This window comes from Schistocerca nitens, chromosome 2 (genome assembly GCF_023898315.1).
Source record: "Schistocerca nitens isolate TAMUIC-IGC-003100 chromosome 2, iqSchNite1.1, whole genome shotgun sequence".
NCBI lineage: Eukaryota > Metazoa > Arthropoda > Insecta > Orthoptera > Acrididae > Schistocerca > Schistocerca nitens.
The window spans coordinates 449,261,046-449,284,589 of NC_064615.1; the positions used below are offsets into that span (position 1 = coordinate 449,261,046).

Here is a 23,544-nt window from a genome sequence, read left to right on the forward strand (position 1 = left end):
TACTTTAAGTGTCTCATTTCCTAATGTAATCCCCTCAGCATCACCCGATTTAATTTGACTACATTCCATTATCATCGTTTTGCTTTTGTTGATGTTCATCTTATATCCTCCTTTCAAGACACTGTCCATTCCATTCAACTGCTCTTCCAAGTCCTTTGCTGTCTCTGACAGAATTACAATGTCATCGGTGAACCTCAAAGTTTTTACTTCTTCTCCATGAGCTTTAATACCTACTCTGAATTTTTCTTTTGTTTCCTTTACTGCTTGCTCAATATACAGATTGAATAACATCGGGGAGAGGCTACAACCCTGTCTCACTCCTTTCCCAACCACTGTTTCCCTTTCATGCCCCTCAACTCTTATAACTGCCATCTGGTTTCTGTACAAATTGTAAATAGCCTTTCGCTCCCTGTATTTTACCCCTGCCACCTTCAGAATTTGAAAGAGAGTATTCCAGTTAACATTGTCACAAGCTTACTCTAAGTCTACAAATGCTAGAAACATAGGTTTGCCTTTTCTTAATCTTTCTTCTAAGATAAGTCTTAAGGTTAGTATTGGCTCACGTGTTCCAACATTTCTACGGAATCCAAACTGATCTTCCCCGAGGTCCGCTTCTACCAGTTTTTCCATTCGTCTGTAAAGAATTCGCGTTAGTATTTTGCAGCTGTGACTTATTAAACTGATAGTTCGGTAATTTTCACATCTGTCAACACCTGCTTTCTTTGGGATTGGAATTATTATATTCTTCTTGAAGTCTGAGGGTATTTCGCTTGTCTCATACATCTTGCTCACCAGATGGTAGAGTTTTGTCATGGCTGGCTCTCCCAAGGCCATCAGTAGTTCCAATGGAATGTTGTCTACTGCCGGGGCCTTGTTTCGACTCAGGTCTTTCAGTGCTCTGTCAAACTCTTCACGCAGTATCTTATCTCCCATTTCGTCTTCATCTACATCCTCTTCCATTTCCATAATATTGTCCTCAAGTACATCGCCCTTGTATAAACCCTCTATATACTCCTTCCACCTTTCTGCCTTCCCTTCTTTGCTTAGAACTGGGTTGCCATCTGAGCTCTTGATATTCATACAAGTGGCTCTCTTTTCTCCAAAGGTCTCTTTAATTTTCCTGTAGGCAGTATCTATCTTACCCCTAGTGAGACAAGCCTCTACATCCTTACATTTGTCCTCTAGCCATCCCTGCTTAGCCATTTTGCACTTCCTGTCGATCTCATTTTTGAGACATTTGTATTCCTTTTTGCCTGCTTCATTTACTGCATTTTTATATTTTCTCCTCTCATCAATTAAATTCAGTATTTCTTCTGTTACCCAAGGATTTCTATTAGCCCTTGTCTTTTTACCTACTTGATCCTCTGCTGCCTTCACTACTTCATCCCTCAGAGCTACCCATTCTTCTTATACTGTATTTCTTTCCCCCATTCCTGTCAATTGTTCCCTTATGCTCTCCCTGAAACTCTCTACAACCTCTGGTTCTTTCAGTTTATCCAGGTCCCATCTCCTTAAATTCCCACCTTTTTGCAGTTTCTTCAGTTTCAATCTGCAGTTCATAACCAATAGATTGTGGTCAGAATCCACATCTGCCCCTGGAAATGTCTTACAATTTAAAACCTGGTTCCTAAATCTCTGTCTTACTATTATATAATCTGTCTGATACCTTTTAGTATCTCCAGGATTCTTCCAGGTATACAACCTTCTTTTATGATTCTTGAACCAGTGTTAGCTATGATTAAGTTATGCTCTGTGCAAAATTCTACAAGGCGGCTTCCTCTTTCATTTCTTCCCCCCAATCCATATTCACCTACTATGTTTCCTTCTCTCCCTTTTCCTACTGTCGAATTCCAGTCACCCATGACTATTAAATTTTCGTCTCCCTTCACTACCTGAATAATTTCTTTTACCTCGTCATACATTTCATCTATTTCTTCATCATCTGCAGAGCTAGTTGGCATATAAACTTGTACTACTGTAGTAGGCATGGGCTTTGTATCTATCTTGGCCACAATAATGCGCTCACTATGTTGTTTGTAGTAGCTAACCCGCACTATTTTTTTATTCATTATTAAACCTACTCCTGCATTACCCCTATTTGATTTTGTATTTATAACCCTGTAATCACCTGACCACAAGTCTTGTTCCTCCTGCCACCGAACTTCACTAATTCCCACTATATCTAACTTTAACCTATCCATTTCCCTTTTTAAATTTTCTAACCTACCTGCCCAATTAAGGGATCTGACATTCCACGCTCCGATCCGTAGAACGCCAGTTTTCTTTCTCCTGATAACGACGTCCTCTTGAGTAGTCCCCGCCCGGAGATCCGAATGGGGGACTATTTTACCTCCGGAATATTTTACCCAAGAGGGCGCCATCATCATTTAATCATACAGTAAAGCTGCATGTCCTCGGGAAAAATTACGGCTGTAGTTTCCCCTTGCTTTCAGCCGTTCGCAGTACCAGCACAGCAAGGCCGTTTTGGTTAATGTTACAAGGCCAGATCAGTCAATCATCCAGACTGTTGCCCCTGCAACTACTGAAAAGGCTGCTGCCCCTCTTCAGGAACCACATGTGTGTCTGGCCTCTCAACAGATACCCCTCCATTGTGGTTGCACCTACGGTACGGCCATCTGTATCACTGAGGCACGCAAGCCTCCCCACCAACGGCAAGGTCCATGGTTCATGGGGGGGGGGGGGGGGGGGAGATTTTTTAATAGACGGATTTGGGGTTGGTTTTTATTCTTTCACCAGGAGTTTATCTTGCAAAGAAAGATGAGAGAAGAATGCACGATTTTCAGTTAAAAAATTCAGTGGATCTTATGATGAAATAGACACACCCATGGCAGTTTGAGGTAGTAAGCAACACCATACATTACAAGATTATGGTTTAAATATTAAACAACTTAAAATTTTCCTTTCAATAACACAATTACAAGACAAATTGACAGTGACACCTCACACATAGCAGGACACACTGAAGTATATTTCACTAATCAGTTAATCACTACTACTACTACTACTGCTACTACTACTACTTACTACATTTTAACTACAGAGTTCATGTTCCAGGTTTCACCATAAGCACATCTAGTATTGTTAATGTGGAAACCTACAGATACCTTGTGGAACTACCAACATTTGAAATAAGTACAGGAACTAAATTTTAATCAGAGGAACAGTGAAAATACATTATGTGATCAAAAGTATCTGGACACCCCCAAAAACATACGTTTTTAATATTAGGTGCATTGTGCTGCCACGTACTGCCAGGTATTCCATATCAGTGACCTTAGTAGTCATTAGACATTGTGAGAGAGCAGACAGGGGCTCTCCGTGGAACTCATGGACGTTGAACATGGTTAGGTGATTGGGTGTCACTTGTGTCATACACCTGTACATGAGATTTCCCTTCTCCTAAACAACCCTGTGTCCACTGTTTCCGATGTGATAGTGAAGGGAAAATATAAAGGGACATGTACAGCACAAAAGCATAAAGGCTGACCTCGTCTGCTGTGTGTGCTGATATGAAACTTCCTGGCAGATTAAAACTGTGCGCCCGACCGAGACTCGAACTTGGAACCTTTGCCGTTCGCGGGCAAGTGCTCTACCATCTGAGCTACCGAAGCAGGACTCACGCCCGGTACTCACAGCTTTACTTCTGCCAGTATCTTGTCTCCTACCTTCCAAACTTTACAGAAGCTCTCCTGCAAACCTTGCAGAACTAGTGAAAATCTCATTCTGGAAACCTCCCCCAGGCTGTGGCTAAGCCATTTCTCCGCAATATCCTGTGTTTCAGGAATGCTAGTTCTGCAAGGTTCGCAGGAGAGCTTCTGTAAAGTTTGGAAGGTAGGAGACAAGATACTGGCAGAAGTAAAGCTGTGAGTACCGGGCGTGAGTCGTGCTTCGGTAGCTCAGATGGTAGAGCACTTGCCCGCGAAAGGCAAAGGTCCCGAGTTCGAGTCTCGGTCAGGCACACAGTTTTAATCTGCGAGGAAGTTCCATATCAGCGCACACTCCACTCTAGAGTGAAAATCTCATTCTCCAAAGTGATACTATTTGTTATGGAACTGCTGAACAACTTGTCATTCCACTTAGACTTGTATCCACCTACAGGTGAGAAGTAGAAACAGATCAAATGCCAGCTTTTAAAAATCATATCCACCCTGTAGAAACCCCAGTCTGCCATGTGAAGGAAACGAGCTTACTGTGCATGCCCATAACAAGCATAGAAATCTGAGCTGCTGTTGGTAGCAATGCTAGAGGAGTGATGCATTATACTGGTGGGTGTATACATAGCTCAGACACAAAATATTTGAAAACGTTAAGGAGGGTATGTGATCAGATTGGATTACATTCAATTTGAATTTGTTTTGGAATTTTTTGGTTAGGCTCAGCCTTAGAGACTTAGTGAACGTTTTGCTGCTGTTCTTTATAACATAGAAGGACTGATCAACTAACCCTTGCTTCAGAATGAGTGATGCATTGTGACTGCATCATAGCTTCCTATACTGAAACTCAATGCCAGGAAGCAGGCAGAAATATGGAAACATCACAAATGCAACACATTGCTATGCCTAACATGCTGTAGGAAACCCAATGACGTTCAAAACAGCTTCCAATCATCTCAGAATGGATAAATATATATCCTGTATGGTTTTCAAGTGAAATCTTATACCATTCTTCCTACAAAATAGTGGCAAGTTCAGGTAAAGATGTGATGGAGGTGGATAGTGTTCCTGTACCATTCTCTCCAAAGCAGACCATGAAGGGTCTGTTATATTTAAATGTGGTGACTGTGGTGGCCAGTGGAGATGCAATTCATCCCCATGCTCACAAAACCAATCCTACATGGTGCAAGAGAATGTCGACAGAGGCTCTGTAATCTTGGAACACAACATCACCACTGGGGAACAAATATTGTACCTTGGGATGTACCCGATCAGCCAAAGTGGTCACATAATCCTTCGCAATAATGCGACCTTGCAGAGTAACCATGGGGCCCACGGGACACCATGATATGGCTGCTCAAATTGTCACTAAACCTCCACCAGGTTCAATTTGGCAGCAGGCAGTCTGCATTGCAGGCTTGGGACAGTGTACACTAGACATAAACTCAGTCAGAAGTTGGGAACAATGTGAAAAAAGACACATTGGGCCAAATGATTTTCCTTCATTGCTCCATATTCCAGGTTTTGTGGTTTTGGGACCACATTTTCCTGTTATGGACATTTGTATCACTGAAGTGTGGTGTTTTAATCCCTGCTCACTCTGCAATTCTATTCTTATGTAGCTCTATTCATGTTGTTTTCATGCTGGCAGGGTTTACAATCATGACATTCAGTTCTGCAGTGACATTATTAGCTGCCAACCCCTTATTTTTTCTTGTCACAATCCTCTCCAACAACCACCGGTTATGATCACTGAACACATACTATCATCCAGGTTGTGACTTAGCAGGTGCTGTTTTTCTGCTTTGCCTCTATGCAGTACGAATCCTTGATACAGCGCCTCTTGCAACATCAAACATTTCAGCTAACTTGGTCATGAAAACACTCTCCATATGAGCACCTACAATTTGTCCATGTTTTAATCCACTTAGCTCTGACATAATGCACTCACGACGACACAGAACAATGCTCCAACTATGACTGACGCTTAACAATATATTGAGGGCCTTACATGACCATGGTCAAGTGCAACAGCACAACCTGCAGCTAATGGTGTTTCCATATTTTTTCCAGCTGCTTTAGATATTGTGTGAAAAGATACAACAGAAAGACTAGCATTTAACTACTTATTATTCCTTCAACAGTATCTATGTGGATACAAAGAGAGCAAGATTTGTTGATTACTGGGAATTATTGGCTCTATTAATTTGCTCCATCTAGAAAAAACTGAGAATTGTGGCACAGTGGTTATGATATTGGACTTGTGTTCATGAGGGCAGGGCTCACATGCCCTTCTGACCATCCATATCTGTGTTTTTTTATGACTTCCCTAAATTTCTCATGCAAATTCCTGGTTGATCTGCTGGCTTTCTGGAAAAGAAGACAGACAGCTGTCTTTTATGTGCCCTCTCCAACTTTTACATGCCCTCTCCAACCTGAGCTTGTAATCCATCTGTAGTGCCTCATGGTCAACAGGATGTTATATTTTACCATTTCATCTTCCTTTCCATCTGTGAAATAATAGTGTAATGTATGGTCGCTCCTCCATTTACAGTGTTCAGCTCAAAACTGTTATATAGGGAATAACAAAAAGATGCGGCCAAACTTCCTGGATGTGTTCCTCGTACAGAAGAAGGAAATATGTCACTTGGACATGGGTGCAGAAACACGTTATTTCTATGTTTGAGCTTATTTTCTACAAGTCTTCATAGCAAATTAATCATAGCAAACACTCAGGAACAGAAAAAGATCAGCATAAAATATGAGACTCTTTCTTACATGAAATGTGTTTCATCACTTGTGTTTTGTTTTCCATCTCACCAAATAATGTCCACATAAACCATGCATCTTTCTCTAGTGTTTAGAGTAGAAGTCTATAACAGATTGCTAGTGGACATCAGGCAGGAAGTTGGAAAACCCAAATATTTTAAAATGTAGTAAAAGAGTACCTCATTAGTCACTACTCCTACAATTTATCAAAATACTTTGACTCTATAATATAAATTCTGCCAAACTCTAATATTTGTAAAGCTGGTAGGGTTTGTGAAAAATTACACAAATGCTTCTTTAAAGTATTAGATGAAAACAGTAACTGAGTAATATAGAAGGAGGGAATGTGGCTTTCTTCAAAGTTATTGTTTTTCTTGCCACCTGCATCTATAAAATAATCAAGAAGTTCAAGTAGATTAGCCCTAGTCATAATTTACTGTTAATACACATTACAGAAGTAGCCAGAAGTGGTTGCTTTTGCTCCTTAATTATAACTTGACTCATTCCATGGTTTTTTCTGCTAAATAACAACTTCTGCTGCTGCCAGTTGTAATTTTCTTTTATTGATTTCTTCCATGACCTGTTTTAAGAAATAATTCCTATTATTGAGTGGATTTTTTGTGTATTATTGGATTTATGCTTGATGTTTGTGTAAAAATGGAAAGGGTGACTAACAGATGGAAAGAAGGCAGAAGGTAAATAGGATAGGAACTTGAGACAGGCACAGGCACTAACACTAGTGAGTTTGTGCAGTGAGTGATGATGATGACATGTGCCATGTGTACAGCCTTTCACCAAGCATTTCAGCAACCAGACATACACCAACATATGACGGGTTGCCTCACGGGCTCTAGTCATATCCCAGGATCAACCTAAGTGCCAGCAAGTCAGTAAGGGCCAGTAGATACTCCACATGTATCTAAACTTCCTAAACAATGATCAAAACATGCTGCCTTGTTACCCCAGTATCTCTGGGAGCCACCACATGAGGCGCCAGTTTTGCTGCCAGAAATGTGTGCCTCATATGCTGAAAACAGGTCATGTGCCCCACACAGAAATCCTTCTGCCTGTTTATTTAAGATGCCGCTCAACAATTAGCAGACAGCATTCACTCATGCTCAGAGCTTTATGCCAGCTATGCCCAGTGGCCCATCCTTTTGATCACAATCACTTGCTCAGCTTCTGATCTGGGCTTTATGTTGCCCATGTCCAGTGTCTCATCAGCAGAACATACACTCATCCTTCAAGCCATGGCTCAGCATATGCTCCAGGCTTTGCACCTGCTGCACCCAGCACCCATCCTATGGAGCTTCTCCTGTTACCCATTCCACATCCAGCTGAACATCAGTTTGGAATTGAGGGTTAATGAACAGTTACTTGAAAAGCGTTTTCTCTTTATGTAACTTGCTGAAGAAGTGTGGTTTTGTGTCAAGTGTTATCTCTTCTTGTAACTCACTGTGAAGAGTTCATTAGATCATTAACAATAAACCTTGTCCTTTGTCCACTTGGGAGCCAATATTTTCTTCATCCAACATATTCCAGTCACTATCAGATTGGTCATGGTATACCTAGCCTTGTGCAGGCTACAACAACATGGGCCACTCGTCAGCCACCCTTCCCTAACCCTCTCTCTTGTGTTCCACCTCCTTTCTCCCCTTACCCACACCACACAACACAGCCTCTTATTCCCATCAAACTGTGATATCAGGACATGTTCAAACAGCACAATGTTTATGTAAGGGTGCAAGTGTATTATGGCTCAAAAAAGGGTTCTTCTGAAAGCTAGCAAATTTTCCAGTTTTGTTTATTTGCTTGTTGATGACTCAACACCTCTACTATTCAGTTAGTTGTTACCTTTACTCCAAAGAATTCTTAAATTATTCATATAGCTAGTTACTCTCATGTTCTGTGGATAACAATTGTGACCGCTCACTACGATATGGAACAAATCAGTTTTACAGTTATACTGATTTAAGTGTGTGTTCAAAGTTGATTTTATTGTCCATTAAATTCTTTATACCACTCAGTAGTTTATGTGGCATAGCTTGTTTCTAAATGCCCCAAATGTATTCTATACTTACCCAGATATAGCACAGTCAGGTGAAGTTTTCCAGATCTGCTTACGCTTACAGTATTGTTTTTATCTGACTTAACCAAGCTTGTGTTAACATTACTGGAACATTTGTCAAAATATACTTTATGATACTTTATGAAGATAATGTTTATACAATGTTTGCAAAGTTTAGAGCTTGCCATGTGTTCTTTGGAGATTTTGGCAATACAGTAGTAGTCCAGTGGTAGACCAGTGAACAGCAAAATGGGTTCAAAGACCTTTCTCGATTTCTACAGTCTGCTGGTTAAATTTATGAAGACAGTTTGTCCCACACATGCAGTGGAAGTTGCACCATTCCCAGAACTGATTGTGATCCTATTATTTGGAGTCAAGTGGAGGGCTTAAGCCAGAGGCCTGTATGCTTTTGTGATGACCATGGATGCAGATTTCTGGACTTCCACTATTGTGTGAGGAGTTGTAGGATCATCAAACAGGTCAGGCATGCAGTACATGCATGAAATGGCTACTAGGGTAATAAGAGTACATGTAGTGTGCACATGCTTTTTATTTTTTTGTAAAGCCTGATAAGAAGCGTATGTCATTGCAGATTGGAGAAAAAAAAGTGTTAATACATTATTACAATCAAGGAAATTCCTGGATGGAGCAATACATACTGTATGGGAAAGGCACAGCAGGACTCTTGCCATGGACATGGAAGTGTGCATTTAAATATCTGTGTGATTGTATGTGTGTGTATTGCTATAAAAAGAGTGAATACTCAAAAGCTAGTGTGTATGCTGCTTCTGTTTTGTGTTGCATGCATCAATCCACTAAAGGTGGGAGGTTGCCTTTCCCTTATTTTACAAATTAATGTATTATTAGCTAACTACAGGAGCGTCAATGAAATGGTCCCAGAATAAAAGATGATAATGTCCAGAAAGCAATAGGAACAGAAAGCTAGCTGAAACAAGAAATGAGTAGCAGCGAAATTTTAAATTCTGAATGGAATATCCACTGACGAGCCAAAACATTATGACATCATGCTTAATAGTGTGTTGATTCACCTTTTGAAAGCAATATAGCAGCAGTTTGCATGGTATGGATTAGACAGGTCTTTGGTTGGAAGCATGTGGTACCAGGTGTTCAGGCACTGGTCAAGAAGTTCCTGTAAATTGTGGGCCAGTGGTTTATAGGGATATAGTTGGTGTCTGATAATTCATAAATGTGTTCCATTGGCTTCTAATCATGTGAATTTAGTGGCCAAGACTGCAACATGAGTTCACTATCATGCTCCACAAACAACTATCGTACAATTCTGGCTTTGTGACATGGACAGTTATCCTGCTAGAAGATACCACCACTGTTGGGGGAGACATCAAGCAGAAAGGATGCTGGTGGACCACAATAATGCTCAAGTAGTCCACAGTTGTCATGGTGCCTTCAGTTATTACCACAGGTCCCATGAAAGCCAAGATAAATGTCCCCAACAGCACAATACTGCCCTCACTGGCCTGTGTTCATGGTGTGAGGCATGTTTTGAGCAGCTGTTTCCCTGGATGATAGCATATGTGGACATGACCATTGACCTGATGTAACAAGAAACGTGATTCATCTAACCAGGTGACTTGATTCCTTTGACCCACAGTCCAATCTCAATTCACTCACACCCATCACAAGTGTAACTGATGATGTCATTGGGTCAGCTTGTGGACACTTAAGGGTCATCTGCTGCAGAACCTCATTTTCAACAGTGTGCTCTGAAGCACTTGTGCTTGCAGCAGCTTTGTACTCAGTCATCAGATCTTCCTCAGACTACATCTATCCTACTTAAAAGCCTCTGACCTCCACATTCTGTGATGAGGTTTGGATGCCCATCACCTTGGCACCTAATTGCAGTTTCACTGTCCTTTAATCACTTTCCATAGATTCTAAAACAGTAACACAGAAATGGTCAACCAACTTAATTGTTTTCATGCTGCTCCTTCCTAAGAGGAGAGCCTCAACAATCTGCTCTTTGTCAAAGTCGCCTATATCAGAGTAATTTTCCATTTGTGGTCTATATCACTACTAGAATGATTTCCCTTTCATCTGCACACCACTAAGACTTTTTCCATGTCACACATGTGCTTACAATGCCACTAGGTGGCATTCAGTCACACTGTGGGTAGTGAAAACTTGGAAAAGGTTCCATGTAAATATCACAATCATGTTGTAGTATTAGGAGCAGATTACAACTTATCAGCTATAGACTAGAAGACTCAAATGACTGGGGTGATTGATAAGGGGCATGGGTACATGTGATACTGTTCCAAATGTCAAATCCAAAAACTGCATTGAGTGTAAAGAGAACTGGTTCACGAGTGTAACGTCTAAGATCTCCTGCTTACAAACAGGTCCAAACTTCTTGATTCCTTTAATGTAGAGTACAAAATTAATGATCATAAGTCCATTTAATACCACTGACTACAGGTATCACTAGGAATGTGAAGAAAAGGGGGAAGATATTTCTATTTAGTAAGTGGAACATGAAACAGATTCTAGATTACCTAAGTATTTGATATCAAATATCCCTCTTTGAGGTGGAAAATGTTGCATATAAATGGACAAAATCCAAGAGTACTGCACAGTAACACTTAGAGAGGTATGTGCTGAGCAAATTTGTGAGGCATAGGAAGAACCCGATTTGGGTTAACAGCTATGGTAGAATGTTACTTAAAGAACAAAGAGAACTGTACAACAGATTTAACATAGCTAAATCTTGTTTGACAAACAGGTGCTTCAGGAAGCCATATTGAGCAAGAAGAGAACCATGTTTGAAGCATTCAGTGAATGTAAAATTCTGTCTATCCAGCTGAAAAAAATTATTAAATATTTTGCTCTTATGAGAGGATTACAGAGAGAGAAGGCTGAAATATTACATCTTTTTTTTTTAAGTATTTCACTAATGAAGCTCACACTATGATCCCTACTTTCAATCATCGCACAAATATTAATATGACAGATATTGATATAAAAGACCATTAAAATGTATATTGTTATGAAAGACCATTAAAATAATTTGACGGAGAGAATATGACTGTAGCAAATCAGATAACTATATGATTGTACATAGATTATGTGAACAAACTTGTTCCTCTTCCAGCAGTTGTATGTCATAGGTCACTGGAGGAAAGAACTAAGAAATAACTAGAAAAATGTGATGGCCAATTCCTCCTTAATAAGAAGGGTTGTCAAACACATGCTCATAACTATTGGCATACATAACTGATGTCAGTCTGTTGAAGAATTTTGAAAAGTGTTTTAGTCTCATATATTATGACTTTCCTGGAGATCGAAAACTGCCTCTGTAGGGATCAACATGAATTATGCATACGAGATTGTTGTGAAACCCAGCTTGCCCAAGATGATACTTCGTTAATTTACTCTTGGTAGGTGTTTGATACAGTTCCACATTGTCACCAGTTGAACAATATATATATATATATATATATATATATATATATATATATATATATATATATATATATATGAGGGAAACATTCCACGTGGAAAAAATGTCTGCTTGTGTCTGTATGTGTGGATGGATATGTGTGTGTATGCGAGTGTATACCTGTCCTTTTTTCCCCCTAAGGTAAGTCTTTCCGCTCCCGGGATTGGAATGACTCCTTACCCTCTCCCTTAAAACCCACATCCTTTCGTCTTTCCCTCTCCTTCCCTCTTTCCTGATGAGGCAACAGTTTGTTGCGAAAGCTTGAATTTTGTGTGTATATTTGTGTTTGTTTGTGTGTCTATCGACCTGCCAGCGCTTTTGTTTGGTAAGTCTCATCATCTTTCTTTTTAGAGAGATATATATATATATGTATATATATATATATATATATATATGTGTGTGTGTGTGTGTGTGTGTGTGTGTGTGTGTGTGTGTGTGTGTGTGTGTGTGTGTGTGTGTGTAGAATATCAGACTGGCATTGGGATTGGATTGAAGATTTCCTAGAAAACTGTGCACAGAATGGCTTTCTTAACACACAAAAATCTTCACGTAATAAAAGTAGCTTTGGGTCTACCGTAAGGGAGTGTTACAGGGACAGTACTGCTCACAGTACATATAAACAACCTAGTAGATAATGTTGGAAGTTCCATTAGTCTGTCTGGGTGAGATGTTGATGAGTCACAAAGAAAATTGTAGCAGACTGGAGAGAGACATACACAGGATCGGTGCTTTGTGCAGTGACTGATAGTTGAATCTCAACATAAGCAAATGCAATGTATTGTGCATAAATAGGTGAAAATATTCATTATTGTCTGATTACATTATTACTGGTTAATCACTGGACACAGTTATACCCATTAAACATCTGAGAATATGAACACAAAGTGATGTAAAGTGCAATGACCAAATGAAACTAAAGGCAGAAAAAGATGATACCAGACTAAGATTTATTGGAAATGCCCTCACGAACTGTAGTCCACTGATGAAGGATATAACATACAAAATCCTAGTTAGATTGATATTTGAGTATTGCTCCTGAGTGTGAAACCACTATCAGATATGATTCATAAAGGGAACAGAGATGATCCGAAGAATTGCTGCACATTTCACTCTGAATTCATTTAGCAAGTACAAAAACACCGCAGAGATGCTTATCTAACTTCAGGGGCAGACCTGCAACAGAAGCTTTGTGCATCACAGTGTGGTTTACTGTTAAAATTTCAGGAGCATATGATCTTAGAAGAGTCAACCTGCAGTTTACTTCCTCCTAGAGATTGCTTGTAAATAGACCATGAAGGTAAAACTAGAGAGATTTGAGTTCACACAGAGGCTTACCAACATTTCTTTTTTCCAAACACCATTTCTGACTTGAACAGATAAGTGAGGAGGTAACAGTTCCTCACACTGTACAGGAACTTGCAGAGTGAAGCTGTAGATGTAGATATTTCCAATTACTTTGCATCAGCTTCTCACGATCACATTTCAGTGGGATATACTGGCAGAGTTTTGTGGTCACTTTTTTAGTATGGAAACAAAAGTATGCTGAAGTCCAGCCATGAAGGTGGCAGAAAAAAGATCAGAGAGCCTTCAAGATGGAGAAATAATATCAATAAATGGAGCAGATAAACATGGCTAACTAATTTTCCTTTTACTTAAATTTTCAGCAGCCTCACTCCTTCTTTGTGAAAGCTGTAAAAGGGAGCTACTATAACATGAGTTATATAGCAATTTGAATAAAACTTATAAAATTTCTTTGAAGTACAAATGCCTGAATATTTACATATATTTTTTTCTTCTTTCTATTTTGCAAACTTATTAAACACTAGACTTACATCACAATCAGTAATTTGAAGCAAAATTGATCTCTAAATAATAGTGTTAAGTTGTGGTGTGTGGAGCCCTGAAGAAGTTGGAGCCTTGTGGATGCTCAGTATGCCAGTCTTCAAATCCACCACTAGATAGAGTAGTATGTTGTGCATTGAAGTTATAACACCTCCATTTTTTTCATCAGGACTGGAAACAGAAATGTACAGTTTGTTTTAGAAAAACACATGTGCACTCACTGTGAAAGAAAGACAGGGATAGCATCACTTTATGGCAGCAGTGAGAGTGAAGGCATTTTTTGATAGCTAAAGTGGTGACGTTTTCATTACAACAACAGCATGTAATCATCAATTTTCTTAATTTTCATGGTGTGGCACTATCTGAAATTCATCTTAATTTGAGTGAGACATGTGGTCATAAATCCATGGATACATCTAATGTGCATTCATGGGGATGACAGTTCAAAGAGGGCAGACCATCATGTGACCACAAACCAAGGCAGTCTTGACCTGGCACCAGCCAATCTGACAACAGGATCAAGTGACTGGAGATAGCTGTTTTGGAGGATTGCTGAATGAGTTGATACATTGCTTCCATGGGATCTGCGATCCTGCATGAAGACAAGTGTCTTGCCAGTGGAGTGCCATCAGTACTGATGTATGACTACATATCATATGTATCATATGTTGACACATGATGACAGCATGTTCACAGCTCATAGTCTAGTGGTTAACGTTGCTGCCTCTGGATCATGGGGTCCCGGGTTCGAATCCTGGCCGATTGTGGCTTTTCTCTGCCTGGGGACTGGGTGTTTGTGTTGTCCTCATCATTTCATCATCATCATTCATGACAGTGGCTTGAATGGACTTTGTAAATAATTGGACGTTGTACAAATTGGGACTTAGTACAAGTGCTGATGACATTGCAGCTGAGTGCCCCACAAACAAAACACCATCATCATCATCATCATCATCATCATCATCATGACAGCATATATGGGACTTTCTTTTCATCGATTGTGACAATGGATGAGACATGGATGATGTTTTTCAACCATGAAATGAAGCACAGTCAGCTGAATGGAAGCATACACACACACTGACACCAAAACATTTTGGGTAGGTGCCAGTGATGAAAAAATTTATGGTGGTGATGTCATGGGACAGCAATGGGTTAATCCTTATTCATCGCATTCCATAGGGCACTGTGGTGACAGGCGCAGCTTATCAAGATATTTTGAAGAGCAAGCTCCTTACGGCATTGCGTGAAAAACAGTTGGAAGAGACTGCATGTATGCTCTTTCAAGAAGACAATGCACCAGTGCATCGGGCTAATATGATGCTGCAGTTGCTCTGTGACAACAAGTCTGAAGTAATTTCTCATGCTCCCTACACACCTGACCTAGTTCCTAGCGACTTTTGGCTGTTTCAGATGACAAAAGACACTCTCTGTGGTTGCACATTCACTAGTCGTGCATCTATTACTTAGTGATTTTCAGTGGTAGATTAGATTAGATTAGTTTTCGTTCCATAGATCCGTGCTGAGGAGATCCTCGTGGATGTGGAACATGTCAATTTTTTTTTTTTTAAAGCTGAAATTACAATACTAATAGTATGAATATATACATCATTTGTTTCTACTAAAAAATTCGTCAATGGAGTAGAAGGAGTTGGCCACTAGTAAGTCTTTCAGGCTCCTTTTAAACTGATCTTTATTTGTAACTAAATTTTTTATGTTTACTGGCAAATTATTGAAGATGAGTGTTCCTGAGTAGTGGACCCCTTTTTGAACTAAAGTAAGTGCTTTTAAGTCCTTGTGCAGATCATTTTTGTTCCTGGTATTGTATGTATGAACTGAGCTGTTTGTTGGAAAAAGAGATATATTATTTAGGACAAATTTCATTAATGAGTAAATATACTGAGAGGCAGTAGTTAGTATACCCAGTTCTTTGAAGAGGTTTCTACAGGACGTCCGTGAATTTACTCTACAAATAATACGTATTACACGCTTTTGGACTCTGAAAACTTTTGTTTGACTTGAAGAGTTACCCCTAAACATTATACCATATGACATTATGGAATGAAAGTAGGCAAAGTATGCAAGCTTTTTCATTTTTATGTCACCTATGTCTGCTAACACTCAAATTGCAAATACAGATTTGTTAAGGCGTTTCTGCAGTTCTGTGGTGTGCTCTTCCCAACTGAATTTATTATCAAGTTGTAATCCCAGGAATTTAAGACTGTCAACCTCTTCTATCTGCTCTTCTTCGTATTTTATGCATATGCTGGGTGGAAACCTCTTACAGGTTCTGAATCGCATATAGTGAGTCTTTTCGAAGTTTAATGTCAATGAGTTGGCTTTAAACCATTTATTAATATCCATGAAAATATCATTAGCAGATCTTTCTAGAACTACACTTGACATACTATTTATTGCAATAATTGTGTCATCTGCAAACAAAACGAACTCTGCTTCTGGCAGTGTAACTGATGAGAGATCATTAATGTACACAAGAAAAAGCAATGGCCCTAAGATGGATCCTTGTGGGACACCACATGTAATTTCTTCCCATTCTGATGATGACTGATGACTTAATTCACTAGTCCCTTGCACTGACACCCTTTGTTTCCTGGTAGTGAGGTATGACTTGAACCATTTTGCAGCACTGCCCGTGACACCATAGAATTCTAATTTACTTAAAAGGATGTTGTGGTTCACACAATCAAATGCCTTTGACAAATCACAGAAAATACCTGCTGCTTGTAATTTGTTATTTAATGAATTAAGTACATTTTCACTGTAGGTGTAAATAGCCTTCTCGATATCAGAACCCTGCAGAAATCCAAACTGTGTTCTTGATAATATGTTATTTGTGGTCAGAGAATGCTGGCAAAAGTGAAATCGGTCTGTAGTTTGATGGTATCTCTTTATCCCCTTTCTTGAATAGAGGCTTAACATCTGCATATTTTAGCCAGTCAGGAAATGTCCCAGTTATAATTGACTGGTTACACGAGTAACTTAGAATTGTACTAAACTCACAAGAACATGCCTTAAGGGGAGTTGGAATGCCGGAAAATGGAAAAAATTCACATTTTCAGTTTTTAACCTTATAACTTAATTTGAAATTTTCTGCTTAAAATGGTGCAAAATTTGTTAAGAAATTCCAATTGGAAGTATTTTTATTTAATTTTTCAAAATTACATGTGCGCCCAGCAAAGTTACCCATCTTGTGATTTGTACACATTTAAATCTTCGCATTTCCGAAAACATTACATATAGAAGGCTGTGGATTTCACTCTTCAGTTGTAGAATCTTTGATCCTTCCATAGGTACCATTGTTTTTACGACTAGCTGTGTTTATTGTTCAGTTTTTGATCTGTGAGTGTTTGTTTTGAGCCTCGAGTTTAGTTTGTCGCTCATTTGGAGTTTGTTATCTGTCTTGTTTTGACTTTCAGTGGTGAGTGCGTAGTTTCTACGATGCCTAGGAGTGCATCATTATTTAAAAAGCGAAAGTTTCGCGGTAATAGATTTACAAATAACGTTTGTTCAAGTGATTCTGCTTCAGCACCTGTTGATGCTGGTGAAAGTTCTGACGTTTGTACAGCTGAGATGTGTGAAGGAGACACGCCCACCAGTGCATCAAAAAAGAAGTTATCAAACTGTGCAAGTGAAATTACAGATGAAGCTTCTAATGAACAATATGTTTTAGTCGACTTTCCTGTTTTTACTGAGTTTATGAAGAAATGTTTGTGTTGTAATCTTTGTGGAGGTTCTTTTGATATGAACATAACAAAATCTATAGGACTTTCCTGCAAAATTGCTATAGTTTGTGCCAGTTGTGAAAATGAGACCTGTTTTTGGAGCTCTAAAACATGCAGTAGCAATTTGTTTGAGAGTAATATCAGGCTAATGTATGCAATGAGAGCAATTGGTAAAGGACATACTGCTGCTCAAACATTTTGTGCCATAATGAATCTTCCACCTCCACCTGCTAAAATTGACAATTACACTGAAGTGATAGGAGATGCTGTTCAGTCTGTAGCAGATTTATCAATGAAAGCTGCTGCCAGTGAAGCAAAATATATAAATGAAGGAAACCCAGATATCCCTGTTGCTTTTGATGGAACCTGGCAGAAAAGGGGTCACACATCCAAAAATGCTGTTGCTACTGTTACTAGTGTGGACAGCGGTAAAGTTTTGGACTATGAAGTGCTCACTAAACATTGTTACCATTGTGCATCTGGTAAGATAGAAGCAGCTCACATATGTAGCAAGAATTATGAAGGTACGAGTGGAGGCATGGAGGCTGCCGCTGCTGTGAAAATGTTTAGCAGATCAGAAAAAGAACGGGGAGTATTTTACACAAAATTCCTTGGAGATGGGGACTCCAAGGCATACAAAAGTGTTACAGAATCCATGCCATATGTCAATAAGACAATAACTAAACTAGAATGTGTCGGTCATGTTCAGAAACGAATGGGCACTCGTCTAAGGAAACTGAAACAGAATCTGAAGGACAAAATTTTGTCAGATGGTAAAACCATTAGAGGTCGCCTGTCAGATAAAATTATAAATGAATTACAACAATACTATGGTATGGCAATAAGAAATAATGCAAATAATTTGCAGGAAATGAGACAAGCTGTATGGGCCACATATTTACATCGATCATCAACTGATGATAATCCTCAACATTTTGCTTGTCCAGATGGTCCTCAGTCATGGTGCAATTATAGAAAATCTCAAGCTACTGGGGATCCTTATCACCATAAAAATTATATTCCATTGGCTGTTATGGAAGTAATTAAACCAATATATAGAGACTTGGGGCATCCTGATCTTCTGCGAAAATGTCTTCATGGTTGTACCCAGAATCAAAACGAGTCGTTCAACAACCTCATTTGGACTCGTGTACCTAAGAATGTATTTGTTGGGATAAAAACATTGAAATGGGGAGTCAGTGATGCTGTTATTTCATTCAATGATGGTCATATGGGTAGGCTAAAGGTCATGGCAAGGCTCGGCATTGCTCCTGGTATCAACACCATCAGAGGTCTTCAGCTTCTGGACAGCGTGCGAGTAAGGAAGGCTCAGTATGCAGCTGAATTTAATACAAAAAAAGCAAGGGCAGCAAGGAGAAGAAAGCTTCTAGGTGAAGAAGAAGAACTAGAAGATGACCCTGATTACTCTGCTGGACACTTTTGATAATAGAATAAAAGGTATTTGTGAATTTTCATAATAAATTACTTTAATCGCATTTTCTGGCATTTGACATTTTTAGTGTTACATGTACCTTTATCTCATAAACCACTCAACCAACAACATTCAAATTTTCAGAAATGCTGCAAAACAGTTCAAAGAGGCCACTGAACTAGAATCATGACAAGAACTGGCTTATTCTCTGAACTAGGGAAGTTTATGTTATACTTTTTCCAATAAAAAATGGCTTAATGGTAAAAAATTCATAAATACTATACCAACAAAAAGAAAACATTGGTTCTAGTTCAGTGGGCTCACAATATATGCTGAAAACCTCTGCCAGAATTTCAAAGTTCTGAAGATAATAGTTCCAAAGAAAAAGGTACACAAAGTTAGCAAATTTAACATTGGCGAGATAGGGCATTCCAACTCCCCTTAATTAACTTTGTTGATATTTCATCGTACCCACTAGAATGCTTTGTTTTTAAAGATTTTATTATGGAAGTTATTTCTTTTGGTGAAGTGAGTGATATATTCATGTACTTGAAGCTATTTGTGAAGGCTAGTTTCAGATATTCAAGGGCACTATTTACTGATCCTGAAAGTCCCATTCTATCATTAACGGATATAAAGTGTTTGTTAAATAGATTTGCTACACTATGCCCATCAGTTACTAATGTGTCATCTACCCTTAGTGCTATTTGCTCCTGTTCCTTTCTGGTTCTACCAGTCTGCTCTTTCACTATATCCCATATTGTTTTTATTTTGTTCCCTGGCATTGCTATTTTCTTCTCATAGTGCATTTGTTTAGACGTCTGAATTACTTTTTTTAATGTTTTACAGTATTCCTTGTATTTAGATAAATCATCAGCATTGGAGCTATTCTTGGTCAACAGATACATTTTCCTTTTTGTCTTACAGGAAATCTTTATTCCTTGTGTAATCCATGGTTTTATTGTAGACTTCTGTTTAATTTGAGTAACTTTTAGAGGAAAACAGTCTTCAAACATGGTACTGACAGTGTTCATGAATGTGTTATATTCAAACCAGACACTCCATAAGACATGTTTGCAGCAGCAATGGAATCTATGCATCATTGTTGAGAAAAACATGTACATCTGCAAGGAGACTGTGTTGAAAAATCACACAAGTTTCACAGTTTTTGTGTGATTAATTTGTGAAAAAAAAATCTGAGATGTTATAACTTGAAAGCACATCATAAATTACAGTGATTATATCATAAGTAAGGACACTGTGATAATATAAACTACTTATAAATTCTCATGTACTGTCTTCAGTTTTCATATAACAAGAAATATTTCTACATAGTAGACTGCAAAGTGTAAGGTCTAATACAAGAGGAGGTCTGCAAGCTTTAATCTGACCTGAATAAACATGTGAATAAATAAATAAAATATTAAAAGAGTAAATAGAGATAGAAACAGACTGTCAAAATGTTAAAGGATATCTCTGCTCAGATATTGAATTTTTACAATAATAACTTATAGACATGACCTGTCATTCTAGTAAGTGGAATGTGCCCAGGTAAATCAATCACAACACTGTGGAGAGGGAGGGGCAACGGCAGAGAGTGAGAGTGTGTGTAAAATGTTGGAGAAAAGGGAGGAGAATGTTGAAATAGGGAAAGAATGGGGTGAAAATAACATTAGAGAAAAAGAGTGAAGGCAAGGGAATGGGACTGAGGAAGCTGAGAATGGGGGCTAATTGAAGTTTGGGCTAGAGAGAGTGCAAGAATGAATGAATACAGGGACAGTTCTCACCTTCTCAGTGAGAGGGCCTGGTGCTGTGAGAGAGGATCTGAATGGCACTGGTAGTGAAGCAGCTGTTCAAGCCATTGGTTGGGTTTGCAATATATTCAGCAACCAAATGACTGAAGTGGGCCTAGCCACAGTTTGCCAGTGATCATTCATCTGGGTGGACAGCTTGTTAATTTCATATCCTGTAATGTTCCCTAAACTGATATTTCAGAATTTAAATTAGCTTCAAGTGTTGGTTATAAAAGTAGTCTGTGGGTACCGTTGCTCAGACTTCATCTTTTGAGTCTACATTGTATGCTGGACGCCAAGAATGTAGCACAGTATACCAGTGCATAAATATATAAAAACCTCCTCAGATCTATGCTCCATGTATTCTTGAAATGACTCCTGGTAATAAACAGGTCTTTGTACAGGAATGTTACAATAACTTTATAATTCAGAATATCAAAGTAAACATTAACTTGACAGTTCCAAATAGGAATAAAAAATTGTTTTCCCCAGCTGGTGTCAGCATTGTTTGTCTGTGGCTTTTGCTCCAGGGCTGACAATACATGGAGCATGCACAGGCACCCATGGAGGTACTTCCTGATTGCCATCCCACCTTGTTGACACACATCACTCCTCAGTATGGCTCACCACATGAAGAATACATAGGAAAGTCACACAATAGTTGTGCTGTCATTTATATTACATCATTATATCATTTATTGCTCACAAACATCATTCATTGGAAAAATTAGACATGTGTTGCCGAGTTAGCTTAGACTATGCTGCAGAAATTTTGCTGAGAAGCCCTTACACATCTTCCATCTCTCCTCGTGTGATTTTAATATTTTTGGAGTCCTGAACAAAGACATTCATGGCTGTCAGTTTACTTCAGATGAAGAGGTGCACGCTTCAGTACAGTCATGGTTCCACAGGCAACCGCAAACATTTTTTCATGAAGACATTGATTGTCTTGCTTCACAGGTGGATAGTTTTAACAGTTATGGTGATAACTTTTGAAATAATAATGAGTGTAGTTACCTTTTCCATCTGTCTCATTTCAGTTGACTGGTCCTCCTATATCCAATCTGCAGCTCTGTCTTTTGGAGAGGAAAGACAATGTTGCAAAGAAGGTGATATTATGAAATGGTTTTTTGCCGTTAAGGAGAAGCAACACACAGGCATTGTCTGACTAGATTGCTAACTTTATTACTGTTAATACTCTTTTTTTCTACACTTTCATACTAATGTCATACATTTGCTTCACAAGTTTTTCAACTCAACACATTATAAATGGAAAGAGAGTGAGTGCTGGATTGGGACTCATTCTTCTCAATTCAGTTCATGCAAAATCTATATGGTTAATTTGGCTCAATATCACCATGTTGTGTTAATACAAGGGCAGTTTGGAAAATTTGTGAAATTAGCAACACATGTCAGCTCTGGCACAATAAGGTTCCCATGTAATAATAGGTCATCCTTTATGAGTAAATATGTGATGCATCAGTTCTCTGGGCAGAGATCCGTGCTGTGGACATTTCTCTGTCATTGTTCCCATGTAGTGATTTGTGAAGATGGGAAAAATCAAGATTCGAGCAATGATTAAGTACTTAGTAAAGAAAGGTATGGAAGCAAAGGAAATTCATGCCAATTTTCGGAACACACTAGGAGACTCTTCTCCTTCATATTCAGCTGTTAACAAGTGGGAAAATGGATTTTTATTTGGTAAGGTTAGGTTAGATGATGATCTGCTTAGTGGCCTGGCAAGATGTGCCGCACTATCCCAGAAATTAAAGCAAAAGTGAATAAAATTGTAATGAGGGACTGTCAATTGAAATTGCAAGAAATTGCTAAAGCTGTAGGGATGTCATCTAAATGAGCATACCACATTTTTAATGGTAATGGGATATGAGCAAATCATCTCCTAGATGGGTACTGTGACTCTTAATACAGAATTAGAGGCAACCCAAATGGAAATATCTGAACACTGTTTGATCCATTTCAGAGTAATTAACAATATTTTTTGTGCCAGTTTGTGACCAGAGATGAAATATGGCTCCACTACTATATCTCAGAGACAGAACAAGTCAGAGAGATGGAAACATGTTGATTCATTACCACCAAAAAAAGCAAAGGCAATACAGTCAACCAGAAAGGACATGACATCAGTTTTACGGGATGCGAAAGGGATTCTGCTGACAGATTGTCTTCCCAGTGCTCAAACAATTATGGGGCAATTACAACAAAAGATATGCAAAAAAGGCAAGGTTTGGCGAGGAAGAATGTTATATTTCATCAAGAGAGTGCGCACTGACACACAAGTGTCGTTGCCATGGCAAAAATACTGTGCTTTAACTAAGATACGAATTGTTACCATGCTCACTTTATTAACGTGATTTGTCGCAGACTTCTGACTCTTCCCCAAGTTCAAAATTTTCTGCGATGGTGAAGATTCACTTCAAACAAAGAACTGACAACTGAAGTTTGCAGATATTTTTGCAGGCCTGGAAGAATATAATTTCAGAAAAGAAATCAAGGGACTGGAACATTGCTGAACCAAGTGTGTTAGTGTTTGGGGAGACTGTTGAAAAATGAAAAGGTTTCTTTGAGGTAACTCATCTCTTTCTGTTCAATTACAAGAACTTTTCAGACTGCCCTTGTAAGTAATTGTATAATTTCAAGGAGATTTTTGTATATTGAACTGCAACCTTGTTTCTGAGAGCTTATTCAGCGAGATGATATTTCAGCTTATTGGCCTAGTTTATTACATTT

The 23,544-nt window shown here is 38.8% G+C and overlaps 1 protein-coding gene across 1 annotated transcript in view; it reads left to right on the forward strand.

Moving 5' to 3' along the window:
• LOC126236315 (esterase FE4-like) overlaps nucleotides 1–23,544 on the forward strand; it is a 181,329-nt gene that overhangs the window by 102,632 nt on the left and 55,153 nt on the right. The window lies entirely within an intron of this gene.